Raw genomic sequence first — 22,085 nt, forward strand, 5'->3', positions numbered from 1 at the left:
CCAGCCCTGCCCCCACTCTCCCTATTGGTCGGGAGCTGCCGTCAATCAGCCGGGCAGTGTGAGCTGAGTGTGCACAGTGGGTAAGTCAGCAGGTGAGAGATGGGCGGAGGGAGGGAGCGAGTTAATAAAGAACGCGCTTATTTGTACTGCCAAAATGGCCGCCACGCCGCACCATTTGTCTATGATTGGTCCCTTGGAGGATAAGCCACACCCTGAGATTTCACTGGAATGTATAACTGGAACCGCCCATCCCAAGGTCTCACTGACTTTGCAAATTGTAACTTGATCCACTTTGACTTCCTGAAGCGACAGAGGACAGAGCTCCCCATAAGATAGCAAGGGCCAGCCAAAGTACCTTGCCCCCATCCCAATACATGCCTCCCCCAGCCGAAGTGCGTTACCCCAGTCAAATACATGCCTCCCCCAGTCAAAATGCATTACCCACATCCCAGTGCATGCCTCCCCCAGCCGAAGTACTTTACCCCAGTCCCAATACATGCCTCCCCCAGCAGAAGGGCTTTACCCCAGTCCCAAGATATGCCTCCCCCAGCTGAATGTCTTACCCAGTACCAGTGCATGCCTAACCCAGCAGTAGTGCCCGACTCTAGTCCCATTGCATTTCTCCTCCCGCCGAAGTATCTTACCACCGTCCAAGTATATGCCTCCCACAGCCAAAGTGCCTTACCCCAGTACCAGTATAAGCCTCCCCCAGTTGAAGTGCCTTACCCCAGTCCTAGTCGATGCCTCCCCCAGGCAAAGTGCCTTACCCCAGTCCCAGTATATGCCTCCTCCAGCCGAAGGACCTTACCAAAGTTCAAGTGCATGCCTACCCCAGCCGAAGTGCCTTACCCCAGTCACAGTGCATGCCTCCCCCAGCCAAAGTGCCTTACCCCAGTCAGAGTGCATGCCTCCCCCAGCCAAAATACCTTACCCCAGTCCCAGTGCAGGCCTCCCCCAGCCAAAGTGCCTTACCCTAGTCCTATTGCATTTCTCCCTCATCCGAAGTGTCTTAACACCGTCCCAATATATGCCTCCCACTGCTGAAGTGCCTTACCCCAGTCCCAGTGTATCACTCCCCCAGCTGAAGTGCCTTACCAAAGTTCAAGTGCATGCCTCCCCCAGCCGAAGTGCCTTACCCCAGTCACAGTGCATGCCTCCCCCAGCCAAAGTGCCTTACCCCAGTCCCAGTATTTGCCTCCCCCAGCCGAAGGGCCTTACCAAAGTTCAAGTGCATGCCTCCCCCAGCCGAAGTGCCTTACCCCAGTCACAGAGCATGCCTCCCCCAGCCAAAGTGCCTTACCCCAGTCAGAGTGCATGCCTCCCCCAGGCAAAGTGCCTTACCCCAGTCCCAGTATATGCCTCCCCCAGCCAAAGTGCCTTACCCCAGTCACAGTATATGCCTCCCCCAGCCGAAGTGCCTTACCCCAGTCCCAGTGCAGGCTTCCCCCACTCGAAGTGGCTTAATCCAGTCCCATTGCATTCTCGCTCATCCGAATTGTCTTACCGCAGTCCCAGTATATGCCTCCCCCAGCTGAAGTGCGTTACACCAGTCCCAGTGAATGCCACCCCAGCCGAATTGCCTTACCCCAGTCCCAGTTTATCCCTCCCTCAGTTGAAGTGCCTTACCGCAGTCCCAGTGTTAGCATCCCCCAGTTGAAGTACCTTACACAAGTCCCAGGTATCCCTCCCCCAGTTGAAGTGCGTTACCCGAGTTGCAGTGTATCCCTCCCACAGCCGAAGTGCCTTACCCCAGTCCCACTGTGTCCCTCCCCAGATGAAGTGCCTTACCCCAGTCCCAGTGCATGCCTCTCCCAGTTGAAATGCCTAACCGCAGTCCCAGTGTATGCCTCCACCAGTTGAAGTGCCTTACTCCAGTTCGAGTGCACACCTCTGCCAGCCGAAGTCCCTTACACCAGTGCCATTGCATGCCTCTCCCAGCCAAAGTACCTTGTCCCAGTCCCAGTATGAGTATATGCCTCCACCAACCAAAGTGCCTTAAACCAGTCGCAGTTTATGCCTATCCCAGCCGAAGTGCCTTACCCCAGTCCCAGTGCACACCTCCCCCAGCTTAAGTGCCTTGCCACAGTGTGAGTGCATGCCTCCCCCAGCCAAAGTATTTTACCCCAGTCGCAGTGCATGCCTTGCCCAGCCGAAGTGCCTTACCCTAATCCCAGTGTATCCCTCCCCCAGTTGAAGTGCCTTAGCCCAGTCACAGTTTATGCCTCCCCCAGTTGAAGTGTCTTACTCCAGTCCCAGTGTTAGCATCCCCCAGTTGAAGCACCTTACCCCAGTCCCAGCACATGCGTCCCCCAGCCGAAACGCCTTACCAAAGTTCAAGTGCATGCCTCCCCCAGCTGTGGTGCCTTACCCCAGTCACAGTATGTGCCTCCCCCAGCCGAAGTGCCTTACCCCAGTCCCATTGCATGCGTCCCCCAGCCGAAGTGCCTTACCCTAGTTAGAGTGCATGCCTCCCCCAGCCGAAGTGTCTTACCCCAGTCACAACATATGCCTCCCCCAGCCAAAGTGCCTGATCCCAGTCACAGTGCATGCCTCCCCCAGCCGAAGTGCCTTAACGCAGTCCCAGTGAATGCCTCCCCCAGCCGACGTATCTTACCCCAGTCCCAGTTTATCCTTCCCTCAGTTGAAGTGCCCTACCCCAGTCCCAGTGCATGCCTCCCCCAGTTGAAGTGCCTTAGCCCAGTCCCAGTGTCTCCCTCCATCAGTTGAAGTGCCTTACCCCAGTCCCAGTGTTAGCGTCCCCCAGTTGAAGTGCTTCATCACAGTCCCAGTGTATCCCTCCCCCAGTTGAAGTGCCTTACCCCAGTCCCAGTGTTAGCGTCCCCCAGTTGAAGTGCCTTACCACAGTCCCAGTGTATCCCTCCACCCGTTGAAGTGCATTACCCCAGTCGCAATGTATCCCTCCCCGAGCCGATGTGCCTTACCCCAGTCCCACTGTATCCCTCCCCAGTTGAAGTGCCTTACCCAAGTCACAATATATGCCTGCCCCAGCCGAAGTAGCGTTTCTCAGTGCAAATGCATGCCTCCGTCAGCCAAAGTACCCTACCCCAGTCCCAGTGAATGCCTCCCCCAGCCAAAGTGCCTTAAACCAGTCCCAGTGTATCCCTCCAGCAGTTGAAGTGCCTTACCGCAGTCCCAGTGCATGCCTCCCCCAGTTGAAGTACCTTACACAAGTTCCAGGTATCCCTCCCCCCGTTGAAGTGCGTTACCCTAGTCCCAGTGTATCCCTCCCCCAGCCGAAGTGCCTTACCCCAGTCCCAGTATATGCCTCCCCCAGACGTAGTGCCTAACCCCAGTCCCAGTGCATTCCTCCTCAGCCAAAGTGCCCTACCCCAATCCCAGTATATGCCTCCCCCAGCTGTAGTGCCTTACCTCAGTCCTAGTGTAACGCTCCCTCTGTTGAAGTGCCTTACCCCAGTCCGAGTGTGTGCCTCCCCCAGTTGAAGTACCTTGTTCCTGTCCCAATGTATCCCTCCCACATTTGAAGTGCCTTACCTCAGTCCCAGTGTATCCCTCCCCAGCAGAAGTGCCTTACCCCAGTCCAAGTGTATCCCTCCCCCAGTTGAAGTGCCTCCCCCAGTTGAAGTGCATTGTTCCAGTCCCAGTGTAACCCTCCCACAGTTGAATTGTGTTACCCCAGTCCCACTGTATCCCTCCACCAGTTGAAATGCCTAACCACAGTCCCAGTGTATGCCTCCACCAGTTAAAGTGCCTTACTCCAGTCCGAGTGCACACCACTGCCAGCCGAAGTCCCTTACACCTGTGCCAGTGCATGCCTCTCGCAGCCAAAATGCCTTGTCCCAGTCCCAGCATATGCCTCCACCAACCAAAGTGCCTTAAACCAGTCAAAGTTTATACCTATCCCAGCCAAAGTGCCTTACCCCAGTCCCAGTGCACACCTCCCCCAACCGAAGTATCCTACCCCAGTGCCAGTATATTCTCCACTAGCCGAAGTGCCTTACCCTATTCCCAGTGCATGCCTCCCCCAGTTGAAGTGCCTTGGCCCAGTCCCAGTTTATGCCTCCCCCATTTGAAGTGTCTTATTCCAGACCCAGTGTAGCCCTCCCACAGTTGAAGTACCTTTCCTCCAGTCCCAGGGAATCCCTCCCCCAGTTGAAGTGCCTTACCCCAGTGCCAGTGTAACACTCCCTTAGTTGAAGTGCCTTACCCCGGTCCAGTGTATCCCTGCCCCAGTTGAAGTGCCTGACCTCAGTCCCAGTATATGCGCCCCCAGCCTTAGTGCCTTACCGCAGTCCCAGGGTATCCCTCCCCCAGTTGAAGTGCCTTAGCCCAGTCCCGGTGTAAGCCTCCCGCAGTTGAAGTGCCTTATTCCAGACCCAGTGTATCCCTCCCACAGTTGAAGTGCCTTTCCTCCAGTTACAGTGCATCGCTCTCCAGCCGAAGTGCCTTACTCCAGTCCCAATGTATGCCTCCCCCAGTTGAAGTGCATTACCCCAGTGCCAGTTTATCCCTCCCCCAGTTGAAGTGCCTTACCCCAGTCCCAGTATATGCTTCCCCCAGCCGTAGTGCCTTACCCCAGTCCCAGTGCATGCCTCCTCAGCCAAAGTGCCCTACCCCAATCCCAGTATATGCCATCCCCAGCTGTAGTGCCTTACCTCAGTCCCACTGTAACCCTCCCTCTGTTGAAGTGCCTTACCCCAGTCCCAGTGTATGCCTCCCCCAGTTGAAGTACCTTGTTCCTGTCCCAATGTATCCCTCCAACATTTGAAGTGCCTTACCCCAGTCCCAGTGTATCCCTCCCCAGCTGAAGTGCCTTACCCCAGTCCAGGTGTATCCCTCGCCCAGTTGAAGTGCCTACCCCCAGTCCCAGTGCATGCCTCCCCCAGTTGAAGTACCTTGTTCCTGTCCCAATGTATCCCTCCAACATTTGAAGTGCCTTACCCCAGTCCCAGTGTATCCCTCCCCAGCCGAAGTGTCTTACACCAGTCCAAGTGTATCCCTCGCCCAGTTGAAGTGCATTGTTCCAGTCCCAGTGTATCCCTCCCACAGTTGAAGTGCGTTTCCCCAGTCCCACTGTATCCCTCCCCCAGTTGAAGTGTCTTACCCCAGTCTAAGTGTATCCCTCCCCAGCCGAAGTGCCTTCCCCCAGTCCCAATGTATCCCTCCCCCAGCCGAAGTGCCTTACCCAAAACTCTTTTAGAGTCTACCTGCAAAACATAAACATTAAACTGTGCCACCCGACCTGGGTGACACACCAGACATTTTCAAGACCCTTTTTTTCCTTTTGAAGAGCCTGACACAAGTCCTATTTCCCTGCACCACCTGCATGGAATGATTCGGGCCAGGAGGGGGCGGGGCTTGCCGCTTGGCAATCACAAAGTGCAGAACCAATAGTTCCCTGGGTTAATAAACCCGGGGAGTGAGAGGGGTCACACAGCCCATGTGTGGGCCCAGGCCCGAGAGACAACACTCCGCACCATCCGCTTCACACACACCCGGGCTCGACCCAGGCCCCGAATCACAGCCTGCAGACCCGGTGTTTACCCACCGGTTACAGACACGGTCAATGAGCGTCCGGGGGAGTGGGCTCAGCGGCCATCATTTGGTCAGGGCGGGCGAGCAGGCTCAGCGGCCGCATTCTTGGTCTGGGCGGGTCTCGCGGCACATGCGTGGCTTTTTCAGCAGGGACAATGGGTGGGCGGGGCTTCAGGTTGTCTGTCAGTTTGATTGGACCACATGTTTGTGACCAGGTCAGTGGCCCCTGAAAGGGAGTCTTCTTGTGCTGATTGTTGCCTGATGACTCTAGGCCAGCCCGACTCACCTTATTGGGCCAGCCTGGGCTCACCCCATTGGGCCAGCCTGGGCTCACCCTATTGGCCATCCCGGGCTCACCTTATTGGGGCAGCATGGGCTCACCCTATTGGACCAGCACAAAAGATGCAGTGTCCAGCAGAGAGAATCAGCAGCTCATTGATTTTATTCTCACTCTGCGCACAGCGGGTGCAGAACTGAACCCAACCTTGTAAACTGGAAATGCATCATCACAGTCACATTGGGGAGAGGACGTTCACCTGCCCTGAGTGTGGGAAGTGATTCACTCAGTCATCCAACCTGCTGACACACCAGCGAGTTCACAAGTGACTGCAGGGGTTAGATTCTGCTGTTATTGCTGGTGTTAATGGCTTCCTGACTGAATCTTGTTTCTTGTATTGGTTGGAATTTGTTTCTGCTGATGTGAATAATCCCTATAATTGGGCTGGAGTTTAATAATTTGATATTTTAAATAACATAGTGTGGCGATATTTGATGTCTCCAAGATAAGAGGGGACTAAGTTATATCCTGTTACCGACTGCACCATTTTGTGCATTTTCTACTTTCTAACTCTACATTATTTCAGTCTCATATCTTTGGTTACTCTCAGGGACAAGTCCCAGTTCCTCTTACCTTCCAGAGTACATCTCCTTGCCTTGGTATTGAGCAAAGGTGTCAGAAACACGCCCGGGATCACTAAACACAAAACGCACTCTTATAATCACTTTCAGATACTGGACTGAATGTGTGACTCTGTTGGAGCGGATTTTTGGACATATACTTGACTAGTATACGGGACCAAACATTTGTTTTTATTTTCCCCTTGAATGTATTTTGTAAGGGACAATACTGATGCATTGTGCTTTATACAAAAAAACACAGTTAGACTTCAAGGTATGCTGGCCTTGAGTTATGGAGATAGGAAAGTGAGATAATGAACGACTGGAGAGATAAGTGGGGGTATGTTTGTCTTTACCGATGCCAAAAAGCCTGCCACTTGTTTTTTTGTTGATAAAAGGGGAACTAGTCCGCTTGGATGTATATAATTCCTGTCACAATGCGATGCTGGTTTATGTCAAGAGCTCAGCCTTGGACAGTAATTGTATGAAAAGCTTTGTAAACCTTGTAATGCGATGAATGGACTTAAGGACTAGTGCTAAAGCATGTGATGTAAAGTGACGTAATTTGTAAGATAAAAAACCTCACTGGAGATATCAAATTGAGAAGCTGGTTCAGAGACAGGAGTCTCTAACACTTCTCCCAAAGCTTTGTCTCCAATTTAATAAATCTCTCTTTATATATTATACAGTCTCGGAAATATTTTTCCACAACAAAATGGCGTCACAAACAGGATACTGTCCGATCAGACGTGATCACTTAAGACAGTATCTGGAATCTGGTGTTAGAGACTGAGAGAGACGTGTATGAGCACGACGGGATAGTGTATAAGATACGAGTAAATAGATAGCAGGAGGAGGCTGACTAACCAGTTTGAGTTGTCCCTTTAGTAAATAAGGTTGGTGCAGAAGGGAGCTGATCACTCCAACCTAGAGGCGAAACTCCGGTGGTAAGGAAACACGCTAGCTTTGTTGCGAAGACAAAGGGTCTCCACAGAGTAGTCATGGCCGTGAGTATTACAGAAACAAAGGGAAACGTCCGAGACTGGCGAACATGGAAGGTAAGGAAGGGAATGTAAAACGCGGGCTGCCCGGGTCATTAATTAATTCCTATCATTAATTGTAACTTGCGTAATTACGTAATGCCATAAAAAAGCTGATGGTGACTATCTTAAGTAACTTATGGATCCAAAAATAGAACTGGCCAGACTTAAGCTTTGTTGAATGAAGAGAGACTTTTGTGATGTCTATTTTGAATGAGAATACTTGAGTGATTTTGACAGCGGAATGAATGAAAAGCCTGTTTGGGAAGGTATCGAGTGGCTGACTGTTTTAGCTCCACCCACCTTTTCCAAACAGAGTGAAAGTTTTTTTAACATTTCGTAGTGTTGTCCTGCATATGGGAAGTTTAAGAAAGTGTGAACCTTCTGGTATTACATTTTAAGTTAGAAACGCAGGTGTGGATATATACGGATAATAAGTTACAGAGCTAGGAAATGCACAAAGGATAGGTTTGTTGAATAAAAGATAAAAATTCATGGTCCTGGTAGTAAAAAAATAAAGAATTTATTCGTCACGCTCACTTACTTGTCGAAAGAAAACATGCAATTGGGTTGAAAGACATAAAGTTAGTCGAGGAATGAGATAAAGAATGCCTTTTAAAACGCTCGCATTTTCTTTTGTGTAAAACCTTGACACAAAAGCTTCTAGCTCAGTTTTTAAAAAAAGCTTTAAATCTAGAAATCCTTTCAGGGATCAGGTCAAAATCCTGGGCGAGTGGTGAGCTATCTGTGAAGGTGTAAAATGGACTTTTGCAAAAGGCTAAAACAGTAAGCTTTAGCAGTTTAGAAAAGAAAAAGATAAAGACGCAACTTTGAAAATAAACAAATTGAACGATTGGAAAGAAAAAGTGTCTTCGATTGTCTGATGATTTTAAATACAAAACCTAATTTGAAGAAAGGTGATCTAAAAAAAAAGACGGAATGCACTAATTAGGATCTGGAAAAAAAAGGGTTGTTTGCGATGGATAAAGACATAACTTAATAAATACCAGTTGATATCAGCTGTGAAAAAGATATTGGTTTAATTGGAAAAAAAAAAGAATTTGAAGAGGTAAAAAACACTCTCCATTGATAATGATTTTAAATTATTAAAATTAAGTCAGTGCCGCTGGGGCCCGAGACGAACAGACAAGTATTGAGAAACTATACCAGGACACTTCTGAGGAGGAAATAGGTATGTGTACAAAGCAGGGCGCAACACAAGGGAAGGATAACATTTGGAGACGAAACGACAAGGTAATGGCGCCTGAATGCATACAGAATACCTTATTGGAGTTGCATCATGGCCTGTCTCATTCAGGATGAGAGGCCATGACTGGGAGTCTTGGGAGAGATTGGTGGTGGAAAGTGATGGGGAGAGATATCACCAAACATTGACATCGATGCGTTACGTGCGCACAATATAATCCAGGCCGGCCCATTAATATTAAAATGGGACACCAGCCCTGTCCACGGGGGCCATGGGAACACATACAAATTGATTTCTCAGGTCCTTTGCCCCCATCCCATGGAAAAAAGATATTGCCTAGTGATTATAGATCAACTTACCCGCTGGGTAGAAGCTTTCCCCACACGTGATTGCACTGCCTCAACAGTGGTAAGGATATTCTGACCAAGGCACCCACTTTACCAGGAAGATTGTAAAAACAATATGCCAGCTGATGGGCATAAAACAAAAATTCCACATCCCCTACCACCCGCAGAGTTCTGGGATGGTAGAGCGCATGAACCATACCCTTAAGAACGCCCTGTCAAAGGCCATGCAAACGTCAGGAAAAACGTGGACGGAAGTATTACCCATTATTTTGATGAAGTTAAGAGCCACGACAAACCGGACAACCGGATTAACCCCTTATGAACTAATGACAGGAAGGGCGATGCAATTACCAGAGAACATCATAACAGGTGGGGCCGATGTCGGCCCATTAAAAGACGAAATAAAACGGTATGTTTTGGAACTAAGTACTCAATTAAAGGGGATGCGTAAATTAGTTAGGGACAATCAGGAAGAAAGAGACGCGGAAGCAGAGCTTACAAAGCTCCCTGAAGTCCCGTTGGCGGGAAGTCACGTTATGGTAAGGGTCCTCCCGGGAAAACTGGGGTTTGCCCCAAAATGGATAGGACTATATGAGGTTATAATCAGCGGGGACACTTGTGCCTGCATCGATGTTAAAGGGAACGGACAATGGAAGCATCGGACCCAGCTTAAGGTTTTTGAACCAGCCGTTTAGCACACGTATTAGTTGTTGTTGTTTGTCTATTTACAGATTGACAGCGAGAGATTCTTCAAGCAAGCCATACGGCCATTTTGACTATTTGTTAATTATAGAGTAATAAGATGAAACTATATATTGCGATTGGTGCGATTATCATAGTTCGTGTTTGGTCCGGCCTGCTAGCTAGACCGAAACGAGAGTTACATGTGAATACCTTTTTGTACATGTCTTATGTTTATGCGCAAAATGGGAACTTTTCCATTTGCTGGGTATGTTCGCACATCCCCATACATAGCAAAGGAGGCATCCCTTTAGAAACATAGAAACATAGAAAATAGGTGCAGGAGCAGGCCATTCAGCCCTTCTAGCCTGCACCGCCATTCAATGAGTTCATGGCTGAACATGAAACTTCAGTACCCCCTTCCTGCTTTCTCGCCATAACCCTTGATCCCCCGAGTAGTAAGGACTTCATCTAACTCCCTTTTGAATATATTTAGTGAATTGGCCTCAACTACTTTCTGTGGTAGAGAATTCCACAGGTTCACCACTCTCTGGGTGAAGAAGTTTCTCCTCATCTCGGTCCTAAATGGCTTACCCCTTATCCTCAGACTGTGACCCCTGGTTCTGGACTTCCCCAACATTGGGAACATTCTTTCTGCATCTAACCTGTCTAAACCCGTCAGAATTTTAAACGTTTCTATGAGGTCCCCTCTCATTCTTCTGAACTCCAGTGAATACAATCCCAATTGATCCAATCTTTCTTGATAGGTCAGTCCCGCCATCCCGGGAATCAGTCTGGTGAACCTTCGCTGCACTCCCTCAATAGCAAGAATGTCCTTCCTCAAGTTAGGAGACCAAAACTGTACACAATACTCCAGGTGTGGCCTCACCAAGGCGCTGTACAACTGTAGCAACACCTCCCTGCCCCTGTATTCAAATCCCCTCGCTATGAAGGCCAACATGCCATTTGCTTTCTTAACCGCCTGCTGTACCTGCATGCCAACCTTCAATGACTGATGTACCATGACACCCAGGTCTCGTTGCACCTTCCCTTTTCCTAATCTGTCACCATTCAGATAATAGTCTGTCTCTCTGTTTTTACCACCAAAGTGGATAACCTCACATTTATCCACATTATACTTCATCTGCCATGCATTTGCCCACTCACCTAACCTATCCAAGTCACTCTGCAGCCTAATAGCATCCTCCTCGCAGCTCACACTGCCACCCAACTTAGTATCATCCGCAAATTTGGAGATACTGCATTTAATCCCCTCGTCTAAATCATTAATATACTTTGAGGTCAATCTCCCTTAACATTTCGGAAGTAGCGGAGTGGGTAATAAAGAAACATGGAGATGAGGGGGTTACCTTTTGGATACATTGACGGATGGTACCAGCCAGAAAACAATAGGTCGATACGACCCCCGTTCCTGGTTTTGATCAACACCTCAGAAGTTGGAAGACCCACCGCTGACATTTGTTTCACTCGAAACCTGACTGATGAGGAAACAGGTTTTGAGCAGGATATAGCAATTGTACACAATACTTTAACCTCACCAGTTGGAACATAACAGACAGCGAAACAATAAACCAGGGGTTCCTTGAAATGGAGGGTTTGAAGAATCAGACAAGTAGCCAGGACTGGGACCCTAAGATTAGGTGGCGACGGGGGCTGAGAGAGAGAGATTGGGATCGAATCTAACAGCATACAATGGCACTTATTTTGTGTGCGAGCACAAGGCCTACCCCTGGTTGCCACAGGACTGGAGGGCGTCCTGTTATTTGGGATATGTGGTCCCCTTTGTCAGACGGGTACATACTTTAGCAGAAGTACAGACACCAGGTCGAATAAGACGAGCTCTTACACCGGTAGAGAGGTTATTTGGGTTCATGATGCTCCCATTCAGGATAGGACGCACCATGGATGAATTACGTAACCGAGATAGGGTACTGGAAGAGATAGTTAACGACACTGCTGAAGAACTGGAGGGCATAAAGGCTGAAATGGTAGCCATGCGCACGGTGGTACTCCAGAACCGTTTGGCCCTATATACTAGCACAAAGTGGGGGCACATGTGCCTTAATTGGAGCTGAATGTTCCACTTACATTCCCGATAATTCAGGAAACGTAACCAACCTCGCTGATCACATAAGAAGGGAGGTAAATAAGTTATCCACGACAGCAGGAGGATCTGGCTGGTTTGACTGGCTGTTAGGGGAATCCTGGGGGTCCTATCTTATGCATGAAGTAATTATTCTGGTTTTAATAATAATTACTTGCTGTCTGATTATCGGGTGTTTTAATATCTGCTGTAAAGTTATGATGGCCCGACTGATGCCAGTAGCCAGTGTAATCGCCGAAGAAGCAGCAGCACACCTGATGGAAATACCTGAAAATGATTTAGACGAGGGGATTAAATGTAGTAGCTCCAAATTTGCGGATGACACTAAGTTGGGTGGCAGTGTGATCTGCAAGGAGGATTCTATGAGGCTGCAGAGCGACTTGGATAGGTTAGGTGAGTGGGCAAATGCATGGCAGATGAAGTATAATGTGGATAAATGTGAGGTTATCCACTTTGGTGGTAAAAACAGAGAGATAGACTTTTATCTGAATGGTGACAGATTAGGAAAAGGGGAGGTGCAAAGAGACCTGGGTGTCATGGTACATCAGTCATTGAAGGTTGGCATGCAGGTACAGCAGGCGGTTAAGAAAGCAAATGGCATGTTGGCCTTCATAGCGAGGGGATTTGAGTACAAGGGCAGGGAGGTGTTGCTACAATTGTACAGGGCCTTGGTGAGGCCACACCTGGAGTATTGTGTACAGTTTTGGTGTCCTAACCTGAGGAAGGACATTCTTGCTATTGAGGGTGTGCAGCGAAGGTTCACCAGACTGATTCCTGGGATGGTGGGACTGACCTATCAAGAAAGACTGGATCAACTGGGCTTGTATTCACTGGAGTTCAGAAGAATGAGAGGGGACCTCATAGAAACGTTTAAAATTCTGACGGGGTTAGACAGGTTAGATGCAGGAAGAATGTTCCCAATGTTGGGGAAGTCCAGAACCAGGGGACACAGTCTAAGGATAAGGGGGAAGCCATTTAGGACCGAGATGAGGAGGAATTTCTTCACCCAGAGAGTGGTGAACCTGTGGAATTCTCTACCACAGAAAGTTGTTGAGGCCAATTCACTAAATATATTCAAAAAGGAGTTAGATGAAGTCCTTACTACTAGGGGAATCAAGGGGTATGGTGAGAAAGCAGGAATGGGGTACTGAAGTTGCATGTTCAGCCATGAACTCATTGAATGACGGTGCAGGCTAGAATGGCCGAATGGCCTACTCCTGCACCTATTTTCTATGTTTCTATGTTTCTAACACCAAGGATGAAGAAACAGACGACGTTGACACCGACCACTATCTTTGAAGGGTAGCCTGGAGCTACAGGCAAGGTGGACATATGGAACATCAGGGAAGTAACATATCCCAAAGGACGAATATATGACACCATGCTACTATCATTGTGGTCATCTGGATTTTGCGAACATCCTCCAGGACCAAAAGGGGGAATATTGTTGGAGCGGATTTTTGGACATATACTTGACTAGTATACGGGACCAAACATTTGTTTTTATTTTCCCCTTGAATGAATTTTGTAAGGGACAATACTGATGCAATATGCTTTATACAAAAAAACACAGTTAGACTTCAAGGTATGCTGACCTTGCGTTATGAAGATCGGAAAGTGAGATAATGAACGACGGGAGAGATAAGTGGGGGTATGTTTGTCTATACCAGTGCCAAAAAGCCTGCCACTTGTTTTTTTGTTGCTAAAAGGGGAACTAGTCCTCTTGGATGTATATAATTCCTGTCACAATGCGAGGCTGGTTAATATCAAGAGCTCAGCCTTGGACAGCAATTGTATGAAAAGCTTTGTAAACCTTGTAATGCGATGATTGGACTTATGGACTAGTGCTAAAGCACGTGATGTAAAGTGATGTAATTTGTAAGATAAAAGAAGCTCACTGGAGATATCAAATTGAGAAGCTGGTGCAGAGACAGGGGTATCTAACACTTCTCCCAAAGCTTTGTCTCCGATTTAATAAACCTCTCTTTATATATTATACAGTCTCGGAAATATTTTTCCAAAACACCCCACAGCATCGCTCTCTAAACCAATCACATCAAATAATTGGCAAAGGTTTAGAATCAACTAGATGAATAAGTAAACACATCACAGCCTAATAACTTAGCTCTATATTCACAGGAGAAAGTCTGTTATCTAACGCCTCGAATGTCAATTGGTGAGATGAGCGGCTGAATCACTTTCCACGTGCAACAGCATCCATTCCCACTGTCCCCACATTTACAGTGTTGAGTCAGGTGGCCGCACGAGTCTCACAGGCTCAACGATTGTTTAAGGTACATCCACACACAGAACATGTGTCCTGTTTCTCCCCGCTGTGATTCGTGTTTTTACAAAGGCTGATGATAAGGTGATCCTGATCAATCCAGGGAATCTGTCAAATCTTGACGTGATGTCCGGTTTGAGTTTCCCAGCTGCAGATCCTCCTCTTCTCATACCCTGCAAATGGTGGTTGCAAACGTTGTTACTTTAAGTAAAGGATTGAAATTCAGAACACACTATTCCAGATTCTACAGAACATCCAGTCCTCTCCTGTCCCCCCTAAGCTGTAAATTCCTTATTCAAGGCTCTCCCCTCCATCCTCACTCTCTAAAATCAATATTCCTTTCATCGCCTGAGATGTATTATCTCCAGAAAGTGCTGAATCTGGCTGGGTGCATTTCCACAGACATTAGAAAACCTCTCGTGCCTCACCGTCAGTCGACACAGTGAGTGCCAGCAGGATTCCCACTGTGGTAGGCATCACAGCCTCAAATCCTGTCCTCAAATGACATCCACACACTTCCCAGTTGATGTCACTTGATCGGTCTGAAGAGCAGGGGCAGTGGCTGATTTTTACTCTTATTTAGCCCAATGGTACTGAGGACAATTATAACCCCTGAACTGCTGCCTTTGCTGAGGTCAACCAACAGCCCAGATCAAGGATTGAACTTGGGACCTTCCCAGTCAGTATTGTAATGTTCTAAAATTTGCGGGGTTGGGGAACGGTTAGAAAAGAATATTTTGAAACAAATTTTACTCCACCTTTAAATGAAATCTTCGTCACACTGCACAAATCTGGACTATTTCCAAATTATACAATTGGATCATCAAAATCAGTGAATCATTTTAGAAATGCTGAAGTCACTGAAATGGACAGCTTTACAATCACTGCACAGTACAGAAGGGAGAGACTGTTAATGGGAGCTCGGTTAGTGAAGTCCTCCGACACCCCAAGATAAACTGGACTGACCCTTTAACGATAAAGCTGCAGAGAAAGGGGAGTCCCTGTCTCTTTAAATATCTGCCCCATTCCCCCAGGCAATGGGAGGAGGAACAGCGCCCGGTCTCTTTGTATCCTGACCCAGCAAGCACCGCCGGATGGGCTGCCGCAGGATCCTAAAATCCACATCGATCCTTGTCGGGTTGAGCAGAACAATTGAAAAGGGCACACATAGAGTCTTTGCTATATATATACATATTTATGTGTGTGTGTAAACAAAACACGACACTCTTAATGTTTGCTAGTCAATTGCACAGAGATAAATAATTATCTTCGCCAATTATTTTCCAACAATTTATTTCCATTCTGTTTACAATGCAATTGCGGGGTGTTTAATAACTTTACCATTTATTGATAACACATTGTCTTGTGTGCTCTTGTTCAGAACGTGACGTCACACTGATCATTCTGTTACAAGGTGACCATGTCTGTCTGCAGTAATCAGTGGGAAAGCGGATTAAATCACATCGAGGATAATGAGCAGCCCCGCACCCCCCCCCTCCCCGCCGTCTCTGCGCTTTATTGTCCAGTGATCATCGCACCGTCACACAGAAGCTCCTGAGATTTACCTCCAGTGTGGATCATTGTTGTAATTGATGGTAAAAATGAAATTGTATGGGTGAAAGAGGAGCTGGGGTGAAGAGTTGTATTTAGCGAGGGAGTTGAAGAGTCGGGATGAAGGAGGTGTGTGAGTGAGGGCGATTTACTGAAATTAATCACTTCTGTTGTGCTTTGATGCGGTTCATTTTTATTTTAAAATGTTTAGAATTCGTGTTTCACTGAAGTTAAATGTGGGGCAGCAGTTACTTGTGGGCACTGGGTTGTTTCTGTTGAATTAATGTGGACCGTGTTAATTGGGAATAGACTGAGTGGGATCATTCTGTGCTGAATGCAATGCTGGGCTGCGGGTTTGCACTCAGTCCCAGTGACGAGGTGCTTTCGACAACAAATCCAAAAGCTACTCGCATTGTGACACCAAATCCAGGGACCACTTACACTGAGACACCAAATCCAGGGACCACTTACACTGCGACACGAGATCCTTGGACCAGTTACACTGAGGCACCAAATCCAGGGACCACTTACACTGCGACACGAGATCCTTGGACCAGTTACACTGAGGCACCAAATCCAGGGACCACTTACACTGACACTACAAAATTACACAGGATATACGGCACACAAATGGGCCATTCAGAATAACCAGTCCATGCTGGCGTTTGTGCACCATTCGGGAATTAGAGAGTCTTAGTGTGGGCAATGGTCATGATGGTGAAACCAGCTCTAGTGAGGGCAAAAGCTGAGTAATGGATGAAGATATCACGGTGGAATCACATGGTGACTGGTGGGGACTGGTACAGGAACATAAGAAGTATCAACAAGCGTCGGTCTCATGGCCGATGTGATCATGGACTCAGCTCCACTTTCCTGCCCGTTCCCCATAACCCTTTATTCCCTTATTGCTGAAATATCAATGTATCTCCGCCTTAAATATATTCAATGACCGAGCCTCCACAGCTCTCTGGGGCAGAGAATTGCACAGATTTACAACCCTCTGAGAGAAGAAATTCCTCCTCATCTCAGTTTTAAATTGGCGGCCCCTTATTCTGAGACTTTGCCCCCTAGTTTTAGTTTCCCCTGTGAGTGGAAATATCCTTTCTGCAAGAACATTGTCGAGCTTCCTCATTATCCTATATTTTTCAATAAGATCACCTCTCATTCTTCTGAACTCCAATGAGTATAGGCCCAGCCTACTCAACCTATCTTCATAAGTCAATCACCTCATCACTGGAATCAACCTAGTGAACTTTCTCTGAACCGCCTCCAATGCAAGCATATTCCTCCCTAAATACGGAGATGAAAACTGTATGCAGTACTCTTGGTTTGGATTCACCAATACCTTGTGCAGTTGTAGCAGGACTTCTCAGCTTTTATAATCCATCCCCCTTTCAATAAAGGTCATCATTCCATTTGTCTTTCTGTTTACTTGCTGTACCTGCATACTAACGTTTTGTGTTTCATGCACAAGGACCCCCAACTCCCTCTGTATTGCAGCACTTTGCAATTTTTCTCCATTTAAATTATAATTTGCTTTTCTATTTTTTTCAATTTTGGAATAGGTTATTGTCAGAAAAACTTTTCAGACATGCTGATAATTTGATGTAACCAGCGCAGCAAATGTATCCGTCTGCTCTTGTTCCAAAATACCAAAATCGAATGTCACTAATTAAACGTTGGGTGAGATTTGTAGAGATGCGGAAGAAGGGATGAAATGCGGCTTGCAGGAAAGAAGGTTCTTTGAATGAACAATTTATGAGGCAGTTTTGTGACTCGTCTGCATGAGGATAAAGGCATGAAATGGAAAAGGACACGTCCAGTGACACTTATATTGTCAATAATGATTTCTAAGTTAATTGCTCATCATCATAGGCAGTTCCTCGGAATCAAGGAAGGTTTGCTTCCACTCCTGTATTGAGTTCTTTGGTGGCTGAACAGTCCGATACGAGAGCCACTGATTTGTCACAGATGGGACAGATAGTTGTTGAGGGAACGGATAGGTGGGACTGGTTTGTGCACGCTCTTTCAGCTGCCTGCACTTGATTTCTGCATGCTTTCGGCGTTGAGACTCGAGGTGTTCAGAGAATTACTATCTCCTAAGCCTCATCATCATCATCATAGGCAATCCCTCGAAATTGAGGAAGAATTGCTTCCACTCTAAAAGTGAGTTCTCATGTGATTGTACTGTGCAATATGGGAATTATAGTCACTGTCACTGGTAGGACAGAGAGTCATTGATGGAAAGTCTGGGTGAGGAGTCTGGTTTCTCAGATGCTCCTTCCGCTACCTTCGTTTGTTTGCAGCATGCTCTCTGCGCTGAGACTCGAGGTGTTCAGCGCCCTTCTGGATGCTCTTCCTCCACTTACGGTGGTCTTTGGCCAGGGATTCCAAGGTGCCTAATATCCTACTGACAATCCCAACCACGAACCCCAATCCTAACAAATAACCACAACCACTAAACCCTAAACTCGCACCCAAACCCAGTCCCGAACCAAAGGTTGTTCACAGGGATCAGTGGAGGAACTAAAGACCCGATAATGGAAATATTTAAACAATTATCTTGATGCAAGAAATTCTGCAAGCTATGTAAGTAACAAGAAATTATATCAACAAAACTTTCAAAATCAGCAAAGATAGTTACAAAGATCACACATTTCAAAGACTATTACATATAGTAACCACATTCAAAAATCGTTAAACAATGTACAAAATAATAGATTTCAAGTCTAAAGCATCATAGTTCAATCAATAGTTGGTTGAAAGGAACGTTATATGAGTGTAACGTGAGACACTCCGGTTCAGTTTATGACACCCACAAGCCGAATACTCAAACAGAACAACCTTGGGATTTGATGTCATAAAAGATGAACTGGGTGAGAAGTGAAATAACCTACAGTAAGAAAAGACCCAAAAAGGAACAGTCGGTAACAGAACATTAAGTAGATATTATTATGCAGAAATCAAACATTCGACACACTGTGTTTGAACCAAGCTGATTTATTCAATATTTGTATAATCTCCAGCTCAGGTATAGGGGTTATTAAGATCAGCAGAAACAAACAATATCTGCCAGAATTAATATCGTTCAATGCCCAATGCAATCAAATTATATCCAGATCTATTCACCAATACAGCTATTAAATGGCGGGTTATTTACCCAGTATGCACCACGGGCGAGAAGGTGCCGAACCCAAACTACAGGAGTTCAGTGCGCAGGCGCGCGTCGTGGCTGGTTTTGGAGCATGCGCGGCGAATGTAGTGGCGAAGGAGAAACGAGCAAAATGACCTCCGCAGAAGCGTTCCACTTGAGCGGGTGGAGGGGAGCAATGGACCAGCGGGTCGCTTGGAAGGCTTCATAAAGCACCGGTGCCCGCCGCAAGCCCGGAATAATAACCGGCATATCGGCGGTTGCAGTTTTGGGGCTTTCTCCCGGTCACAGGCCCAGGCTAACGGCGGCTATCTTCGTGCAGGAAGGCGGGCTCAGCGCTCGGACAGCTTGATTCGGTGAGTCGCACCGCGCATGCGCGGCCATCTTGGTTCAGGAACAAAGTGAGCGATGTCAGTGTCTGTTTCCAACCGGGTCCCAGTGGGTAAAGGAGTGTAACAGATATTTTATTCTCACTCTCCACACCTCGAATTTCTCAACATCTCCCCAAAAGGCGATGCTTAGTACCGACCTTATGGGTTAAGTCCTACATAATTGTAACAGAGAAGGGCCAGAAATATTCAATCCTTGGGTTAGAATCCCCATGTTCAGTCCCAGGGTTAGAATCCCCATCTCATCATTATCATAGGCAGTCCCTCGGAATCGAGGAAGACTTGCTTCCACTCCTGAACTGAGTTTATTGGCGGCTGTACAGTCGAATACGAGAGCCACAGATTCTGTCACAGGTGGGACAGATAGTCGTTTTGGGAATGGGTGGGAGGGACTGGTTTGCCGCACGCTCTTTCCGCTGCCTGCACTTGATTTCTGCATGCTCTCTGCATTGAGACTCGAGGTGCTCAGCGCCCTCCCGGATGCACTTCCTCCACTTAGGGCGGTCTTTGGCCAGGGACTCCCAGGTGTCAGTGGGGTTGTCGCACTTTATCAGGGAGGCTTTGAGGGTGTCCTTGTAACGTTTCCGCTGCTCACGTTTGGCTCGTTTGCCAAGAAGGACTCCACAAAAGAGCACTTGCTTCGGGAGTCTCATGTCTGGCATGCAAACTGTGTGGCCTGCCCAGTGGAGCTGATCGAGTGTGGTCAGTGCTTCAATGCTGGGGATGTTAGCCTAGATGAGCACACTGATGTTGGTGCGCCTGTCATTCCAGAGGATTTGTAGGATCTTGTGGAGACATCATTGGTGATATATCTCCAACGACTTGAGGTGTCTACTGTACATGGTCCGTGCCTCTGAGCCATTCAGGATGGTGGGTATTACTACAGCCCTGTAGACCATGAGCTTGGTGGTAGCTTTGAGGGCCTGGTCTTTGAGCACTCTTTTCCTCCGTCGGCTGAAGGCTGCACTGCAGCACTGGAGGTGGTGTTGAATCTCCTCATCAATGTCTGCTTTTGTTGATAAGACGCTCCCGCAGTATGGGAAATGCTCCATGTTGTCGAGGGCTGCACCGTGGATCTTGATGACTGGGTGGCAGTGTTGTACGTCGAGTACTGGCTGGTGGCGGATCTTTGTCTTACGGATATTTAGCGTAAGGCCCATGCTTTTGTGTTCCTCAGTAAATACGTCGACTATATCCTGGAGTTCAGCCTCAGAATGTGCGTAGACACAGGTGTTGTCCACGTACTGTAGCTCAACGACAGAGGTTGGGGTTATCTTGGACTTTGTCCCGGAGGCGGCGAAGATTAAACAGCTTCCTGCTGGTTCTGTAGTTTTGTTCCACTCCAGCAGGGAATTTGTTGACTGTGAGGTAGAGCATGGCAACGAGGAAGATTGAGAAGAGGGTGGGAGCAATGACGCAGCCCTGTTTGACCCTGGTCCCGACGTGGATTGGGTCTGTAAAGGATCCGTTGGTAAGGATTATCACCTGCATGTCATCATGGAGCAGGCGAAGGATGTTGAGATATTTTTGAGGGCATCCAAAATGGAGGAGGATGCTCCATGGAACCTCATGGTTCACAGTGTCAAATCCCTTTGTAAGGTTGAAAAAGCCTTTGTATCACGGCTGGCGCTGGTCCCTGCATTTTTCCTGCAGCTGTCGCGCTGTAAAGATCATGTCCGATGTGCCCCGTGGGGCACTGTGACTTCAGGAGGAGCTCCTCGGCCACAGGGAGAAGACGGTTGAAGAGGACTCGAGCAAAAACTTTCCCAGTGGCTGATTAGCAGGGAGATTCCTCTGTAGTTGCTGCAGTTGGACTTGCCCCCCGTTTTTAAAGATGGTCACGATCACTGCATCTCTGTGATCTCCCGTCATGCTCTCCTCCCTCCAGATGAGAGCGATGAGGTCATGTATTCGTGCCAACAATACATCTCCGCCATGCTTTAGCGCCTCAGTAGGGATTCCATCCGCTCCCGTAGCCTTGTTGTTCTTGAGCTGTCTTATGGCTTTTCCTACTCATGCAACGTTGGTGTTTCACTGAAGTGGGGGCGGGACGCATGCTGTGGGATGGAGTCGAGAACACTCGAGTCAAATTCAGAATCTCGTTTGAGGAGATCTTCGAAGTGCTCCTTCCAGCGGACCTTGACAACCTCGGTGTACTTGATGAGTGTTTCCCCATTCTTGGCCAGCAGTCGGGTGGGGCCTTGGGAGTTTGGACCGTAGGTGGCCTTGACTGATATGAAGAATCCTCGCACATCATGGCTGTTGGCCAGTTATTGTATCTCCTGTGCTTTCTCCATCCACTACCTGTTCTTTAGGTGCCAGGTTTTTTGTTGGACCTCAGCTTTGAGCCGCCTGTAGTGTTGCCTCACTGCTCCTGAGTTGGGTTGTTGCTTGAGCCTCAGAAATATAAATTCTTGGCTCTCGGATCATTCTCATCAAACCAGTCCTCGTGTGTTCTGGTTGAATGACCAAGTGTCTCTTCACAGGCACTGGTTATGAGGCCTGGAGGGCAGACAAAGCACTGTGGGCATTCAGCATCTCAGTGTCATCAAGGCACGTCAGGTTAGCTGTGAAGCGTTGGCTGTATAGGACTCTCTTAGCTGGGACTTTAAGTGCCCCGGCATTGACGTTCTTGTGACACTGCTTCTGCTGTCCCCTCCACTTTGGGGTTAATGTCGATGATGGGTCAGGCTGTCGTCCGGCCAACAGTCGTCAGCTCCTGTCATGATGTGGGTGATGCGCACACCCTTGCGATCCCTGGCTCGGACGATGACATAGTCGAGCAGGTGCCAGCGTTTGGAGCAAGGGTATTGCCACGATGCCTTGTATTTTCCCCTCTGGCGGAACAAGGTGTTGGTGAAGAGATGTTCATGTTCTAGATATTTTGTCAGGAGTAGGA

The 22,085-nt window shown here is 47.9% G+C and overlaps 1 protein-coding gene and 1 pseudogene across 1 annotated transcript in view; one reads left to right on the forward strand and one right to left on the reverse strand.

The window, feature by feature from the left end:
- The window catches only part of LOC139235407 (zinc finger protein 850-like), a gene marked incomplete at its 5' end in the record, with an annotated part of 112,392 nt that overhangs the window by 76,188 nt on the left and 14,119 nt on the right, over window positions 1-22,085 (reverse strand). The gene's annotated exons all lie outside the window — the stretch shown is intronic.
- Window positions 1-22,085, forward strand: part of LOC139235311 (zinc finger protein 229-like) — a 29,681-nt pseudogene that overhangs the window by 2,846 nt on the left and 4,750 nt on the right.

The sequence above is a fragment of the Pristiophorus japonicus genome, chromosome 23 (genome assembly GCF_044704955.1).
Source record: "Pristiophorus japonicus isolate sPriJap1 chromosome 23, sPriJap1.hap1, whole genome shotgun sequence".
Taxonomy (NCBI): Eukaryota; Metazoa; Chordata; class Chondrichthyes; family Pristiophoridae; genus Pristiophorus; species Pristiophorus japonicus.